This window comes from Coenobita brevimanus, chromosome 112, assembly GCF_032717465.1.
Source record: "Coenobita brevimanus isolate Jiangsu-jjx chromosome 112, ASM3271746v2, whole genome shotgun sequence".
Classification (NCBI taxonomy): Eukaryota; Metazoa; Arthropoda; class Malacostraca; order Decapoda; family Coenobitidae; genus Coenobita; species Coenobita brevimanus.
Window position 1 is genome coordinate 22,212,983 of NC_137065.1, and position 7,338 is coordinate 22,220,320.

Here is a 7,338-nt window from a genome sequence, read left to right on the forward strand (position 1 = left end):
TACACTCGGGAATGAGTATTATGTTTTAACTCTGTGTGTATGTGAGCGTGTGTATATGTATGTGTGTGTATGTATGTGTGTATGTATGTGTGTGTATGTATGTGTGTATGTATGTGTGTGTATGTATGTTTGTGTGTTTGTATGTATGTTGTGTGTATGTACGTATGTATGTATGTATGTATAGTATGTGTGTGTGTGTGTGTGTGTGTGTGTGTGTGTGTGTGTGTGTGTGTGTCAGTGTGTGAACAAAATAACCTGAAATACTTTCATCTGATATCAACCAAACTTAGTGGACGGGCTGAGGGCTATTAAATGAGAAAACTTATCGTTTTTTTAATAACAATAGATTAAAGGTCAGGATCACAGGGCATGGTCAACTTAACCAGTTTTTCTCCAATTTAGAGCAATATTTATGGGAGGTTCAGGTTCAGGTATGGATAAAGGGATTTGATTTTGAGAGCAATCGGCGAAGGTCAAGGTCACAGCATAAAACCAATTAATGATTGCTTGGGTACTGCACTCGCTGAGCTCTTCCTCTTGTTTTAAATAATTTCTACTCTTGCCACCACTAGATCAATGTATTTTATCTGCGTGAGAGTTTTCTAACTATAGAGGACAAACAAGTGCTCGTGGGCCTTTAGGGCCCCTCGCGCTTGCTTCTGCGGAGGGCTTTCTTGCTGCTGTAGTTTATTTTAGTTGTACCTATGGGCAAAAAATTCTACGGAGATCCTATGCCGGGCGCCTGGAGTGGCGTTTTTTGGTCAGAATGTGATTGCTCATTAAATATAGTAAAAGTTTTTCAATCGTGATGGGACCAAGTTTTTTCACATCAGCGAATTTTTTGCAATTTTTTTGCCAATTTTGGTGCGATTTGAATGTGTAGTTTCGGCTGCCCAAAATACACACACACACACACACACACACACACACACACACACACACCCACACGGCTAGTGCTATAGTATATTAGATAAAGCCTTTACTTCCCAGTTCATTGCAAGAGGTCTCCCCGTACCTGGTTAAATCTATCAAGATCTTAGGACTCATCCTCCAGTGAATAAAACTGTCTGGAGTTTGTTGGAACAGAATACCTGAGTTGTTTCAACCATGAGGAGATTAAATTAACTGAGCGTAGTAAGAACACTGGAGAAGCAACCTTTGCGAGGAAATGCATGACGTCGTCCAAAGTCTGCCTTAGATATGTTGTTCCATAGGCAAAATGCAAGATCCATTTTCTCTCGCACAGACAAAATAATAAATTCCGTTTCTCTCAGATGGCCCTTCCTCACTGCTGGATTCAAAGATGCTTGAATGAGGCACAGTGGACGAAGGTGAGAATCATCACCCACATGTGGGTCATCACCTACTTTACCCTTGCCTGATCTTTAACCCATCCACCAAGTTTTGCTGAAATCCGAATCAGAATTGTTGAGATGACCTTTCTCCGTGACCTTAATCCTAGACCATTCCATGTGACCTTGATCTTTGACAGATTTGGTCTCAAAACTTTATCCTTATATCCTTGCCTTACCTTGTAGCCTTCCTCAATTTTCGGTGTAAATTGGATAAAGACTTGACGTTGGCTTTGCCATATGGCCTTGATCATTGACCTGTTGTTCAAAGAACAACAAGGCAACGCTTTGGATGGTGACCAGTTCATCCACTAAGTATGGTTAAAATCAGATCAAAGTTGTTTTATTTACCTGGTTCACAGACAAGCATATATGTCAGACTTTAACCTTGCCCTATGGCCATGATCCTAAACAGACCATTCTCAGAATCTAAGTCCTTTGTTCATGCGTTACTCTTAACCATTCTCAAAAGTTTATTCTAAACTTGATAAAAACTGTTTAAGTTGGCAGTACCAGGTCAACCTTTGACTTAGCCCCGTGACTTGGGTCGAGGACCAAACATCTCCAAAACTCCCTGATATCTGGGACCCGGGGCTGTTCAAGGAACAAGCGTCGAGGGTGGGGAGGTAGGAGAGGAGTTTGAAGACACTCACACCCCTAAACTAACCCAGTGTAACCAAACCTAACCTAACCTAAACAGATCTAATGTAGTTTAACCCAATCCAGCTTAAATTAATATAAACTATCTTAATCAAATGTAAGCTAACCCTAACCTAAATCTAACTCACCTAACCTAACCTAACCTAGTCTAACTCACCTAACCTAACTTAACCTAGTCTAACTCACGGTTCTGCCAATCCCAGAGACTTGTTGACCCGTACACCAGAGCAGTACACACTCATCTGGGTGTCAGGGGGCACCGGCATCACACAGATCCTGTGTTGAGGACACACATGATGACGCTGTGTCCAGGAAATGTGTGTGTGTGTGTGTGTGTGTGTGTGTGTGTGTGTGTGATTTCGGGTACACTTAGTCATCGATTTATATTGGCAACATCAGAATGGGTTCAGTGAGAAATGATTCAACAATATCGCCCCTTAGCACAGGAATAGATGGTACAATTCTAAAAAAAAAAAAAAAAAAAAAAAAATCGTCAGAAGAGCTGTGTTTTGATATTAAACCAACCTCTACCTAAACAACCTGGGCCAAACCTAACGTTTATCTGCCATAATACCTTATTTTATTTGGGGGGATGATGAGGGTGCGACATTGCTGAGTCTTTTCTCGAGGCACTCCGTCCAGTGTGACAATATGACTGGATGACCAATTATCCCCAGTAAAAAAAAAATAATAATAATAAAAAAGCGCATCCGGAAACAGGAGTCTGCGCTACATAGGTTCCCTAAACCCCACTGACCCATTGTTCTAAAAAATAATAGGTCAACCCCTTTGCTGACCATCAACATCTCCACTTGGATTAGTTTACAGTCGGGAAAAACTGTTTATTTTGTTCCCCCCCCCACACACACAGATGTCAGACTGGAACATAGCATTCAGTGTCGCTTTGCGAGTACAGATGTTAAAAAAAAAAAAAAAAAAAAAATCTCGTGCTGCAAGAATTAAGGCATAACCTGACATCCACCCACTAAAAATCAGTGTCCAGCTTATTTACCGCCCTGGGATTCGAATTATAGATGTCATGTTTACACGGTCTACAAGTCAAGCATTATACCCTTTATCTATAAAATCCGGTGACCTTTTTTATTATGCCTGCCTCGCAAATGACCAAGTGCTATGCTTTGAGCTGTGTGTGTGTGTGTGTGTGTGTGTGTGTATGTGAATCAAGTAACCCAAATGGTGGTTATCTGATTTTAATCATATATGGTAGAAGGGATGAAGTACAGACATTGAGTAAATTAATGATTCTTTTATAATAATAGTCAAAGGTCAAGCTCATAGAGCTAAGTCAAATCTGACCATGCAAAACCAACTTTAAGTTTTAATCCAATTTGTACTAAACTGCAGGGAAATGTTGAAGGTAAAGCAAGAATGAAATTTTTCAATTTTGAGAACAATTAGTCAAGGTCGAGGTCACAGGACAGGGCAGACTTCGATCTGTGTGTGTTTTAGCAAAAGTACTTCGAAGTTTTGATCTGATATGAACCAAACTTGGTGGATGCGTAAAGGGGCAGGCAGGAACGAAGGGATTCAATTCTGAGAGCAATCAATCAAAGATCAAGATCACAGGGCAAGTTCAAATTTCGACCCATGTGTTCGTTTGTGAACAAAATAACTGAAACTGTTTTGATCTTATTTGATTAAGATTTGGTGGACGGGTTGAGGATCACCCAAGAGGATGATCCTTGTTTTTTTCGAACATTAGGTCAGTGGCTAAGGTAACATGGCAAGATCACTTAGTGTTTATCTCATGCAGACTAAACTTTGTGGAAGGTTCTGGTTAAAACAAGGTAAAAGAGATTCCATTGCAAGAACAAGTAGTCAAAATTCAAGGACACAGGGAAGGGTCAAATGCCAAAGTCACTATCATCTCGGGCAGGTCTGATCTGATTAAACCAATGGTGGTGGAAGGATTAAGGGTTGGGAAAGAATAGAGCGAATCGATTTTGAGAGCAATTTGTCGAAAGTCACGGTCGTAGGGCAAGGTCAAATATTCGTTCTGTAGACCAGCTGATGTATGCGGGTGTTACACTCTCTGAGTGTTACCGTGCTTAATGTATTATTCATGTTATTCAGTCTTGCTCATTCCTGGCGATTTCTTACATTTAATGAGTCAAGGAAGGCTATATCTCTCCCTTCTAGTTCCAGAAATCGTTCACAACCTTAAAAAAGAGGGGGGAGGGGAGGATGTTATGGTAGCAAGAAAATAGAATACATCGTCGTTGTGAAGGGGTAAGGAAAAGCGTTGATGCTGGTATTATTGGTCTATTTACATTAACTGTTGTTATTTGCGAGTGAGGATGAGTAAAAACACAATTTCAGAGGAAGCTGATCCAGTGAGTATCGCGCTTAACCTCACCACGGTCGTACAGATCGTTGGCAGGTTGTACAAACGATTCTCACTACCTTCCCTATCCGCCGAAAGGAGGATTATAGACTGCAGGAGAGGGGTAACTTCAGCCTGCATGCAGTCCATCGGATTGACTTTCGGAAGAACCTGGGGTCACAGCAACAGCAATAATCAGATGACGTATTCCTTATGTCATTCTTGCTACCACCTGCCGGATGTATTCGGCTTTGGACAGATCTTATTCAGAAGGGGTTAATGAAGGCCGCATCTAACTCTAACACATCTTGTAAAAATGTTACCCCCGAGTTGCACAAAATATTTGGAAGATGGCAAGAATAGAATGTATATATGTCATCAAAGGGATGAGGTTAACCTCTGCACTCCAGTGACGTATTCTCTGTTTCATTCTTGTTACTGCCATACTGTTTTCTTCAGTACAGGAGAAACTTTCAGTGCTAATGGGGGTACATAGTGCTTTCTCTGACATCTTCACAACAAAGCGTCTCCCTAAGATTAATAAAAACGTCTGTGAATAGCAAGAACAAACCAATAGAATAAGTTATCTATTTCAATGGGTTAAGAAGCGCTTGTCAGGACCTTTGATCAGTCTCTTAACATGACCCAAATTTGCCATCTATGTATTTCGAATACATAGTTGTGAGAACAGATTAACACTCAAATATGGTGCTAGTCCTGCAAAAGTGCTACGAAAAGGGTAAAGATCCATAGCACTGTATTTTTGTGTGGCTGTTACGTGACCCCAGGGGCAAGAGGACAAAAATCTAAACAGGTTAAGGTAAAAGGAGTATAGAATATAGTATAGAGTTTTGCCCTTCGATTTTCCCTCTAATACAGTAATTTCCAAACTTTCTTGGCTAGTTAACCAATGTAACATGGTACATCAAGCCTGTTACCCACATTCACAAAACGGTGTCACTATTCATATTCACTGCATAGATTAGAACCGCAGATATATATATATATATTTTTATTCTCTTTGAACATTACACATCTTTATCATCAAGAACAAAATCACATTCAGTCAGTGGGACATTTGGAGTTGCATCTTAGCAACTAGCTAGGAAAAACAGCTTAGCAGTTGAGAATGCCAGCCTGGCATCGTTTGCCACATCCAAGCGAGTCCTTTTTGTCATCCTCATTATGGTCGAGGACCCCTTCTCTCAGAGGTATGTCTTTGAGGACGATACTAGCAACTTCAAAGCTCTTTTGGCCAGATTTGGAGTCAGATAGTCATGAAATTCAAAAGGAATGTGAACCTTGGTCTTGGAATTCGATTTTCAAGGCTTTGTTGGCTCACATGGTGATTCACTTCTTGGCAGGGAAATCGTCATCATGAATGGCTTCATCAGGTACGGTAAAGGGGTGACTGATCCACTGACAACTAGCGGTTTCTCGGTCACTCTCCAGAAAGTAGTGATTCAGGCTAGCCTCTAGTCTCTTCAAATGGTCACTGATCTCCTCTTTGATTGTCTTGATGGGTAACCATCATCGTGAGTATTCTCAACAAAATGATCTAGGGTTGGGAACTGGGCCGTCCCTCCTTACTTCAAGCACCGCATCGAGAGCCTCAGTTTGCCCAGAATTGTAGTCTCAGCTTGATGGGCATCAATGACTGTAGTTTTTCGGCCCTGGAGTTGCAGATTCCCACTGTTCAGCTCCGCAAATATATCAGCCAAGTAACACAATTGGACAAGTCACTCCTAACTGGCGAAAGTGGCTGCAAAATGAGATTCTTTTTGTTCTTGAAATTCCTGAATAGCCTTTCGGAGCTCAATGACTTGACGTACAACCTTGCCTCGTGACACCCAGCAAACGTCAGTGTGGTAGCACAGAACCTGATTCTGCTCTCCCATTTCCTTGCACTGCTCCTTGAACACGTGGGGGTTCACATCCCTCGGCTTGACGAAGTTGACAGCAGTCAATACGTCGTCGAACACTGACTTCAGACCAGAAGGCATTTTTTTTTTTTTTTTATCCAAGCGAGTACTGATGAATGATGCAATGATCCACGGTGATTTCTGGATTAACAGCTTGCATGAGGCCCCGTAATCCGTGGTGACCACCCAACATCACCAGCGCCCTGTCGAGAGACCTGAATTGGAAAGAAAATATAGGGTAATTCTTTCATGGTCATCCTCTGCATCTTATTGTTTTAGTTTTGGTATGAATGGTAAAATATTTCTTATGTGAATCATATAAAATATACTGGCATCAGCTAGTTATTTGTAGTTAATAAAACTGTACGTATATAATTCGTATTTACTACTTTAATCTACTTGTATATATCTCTCCCTACCTGTTGAACACAGTTCCGGTCTCGTCCATCCTTGACGAAGAATCCATTGATGTTGCTGAAGACATCTGCTCCCTTCGTGGTCGCCAAATTCTCGTACAAAAAGGACTCCTCTTTCATCTTGTTCTGGTGGACGTGGCAGACGAACCCAACGAGAACAGTGCAGCTAGCGAGATTGAACGATTCGTTGAATTATAATGAGGATTTGCCATGTGAGCTTTCCTTGATCTCCGTGATAAAATGGCACAGGACATCTGACCCCATGTCTTTGGCTCGTCGGCAGACCATGTTGTTCGAAATCAATATGACGCTCAGCTTCTTTGCCTGGTCCTTCCCACAGACCTCACTTACCATCTCATGTGCACAAGGCCTAATCAGACTCTCTGCAATGGTGTGGCATTTTTGCTGCTGAACAACTTTACATGCAACAAAGTAGGATGCTTCGAGGCTTGGATTTCCAACGAATCAAACTGGATCCCCATCAGCGCTACAGCCCAGTGCTGGAAATGACCTGAACTTTGCTTTGTAGATTTGGATGGCACTTCTGGAGGTGAGCTGAGAGCTTTGATGGCTTGAGGCTCTCGTTCGCCAACACTCTGTGTCATACCACACACTGAAGTCGGTCTTCTCAAAGCCGTGGTGAA

At 41.7% G+C, this 7,338-nt stretch overlaps 1 pseudogene; it reads right to left on the bottom strand.

Annotated features, from left to right (window-relative positions):
- Nucleotides 1-6,101: 6,101 nt before the first annotated feature.
- On the bottom strand, nt 6,102-6,874 carry LOC145418027 (protein FAM200C-like; annotated as a pseudogene).
- Between the last annotated feature and the right edge of the window lie 464 nt (nt 6,875-7,338).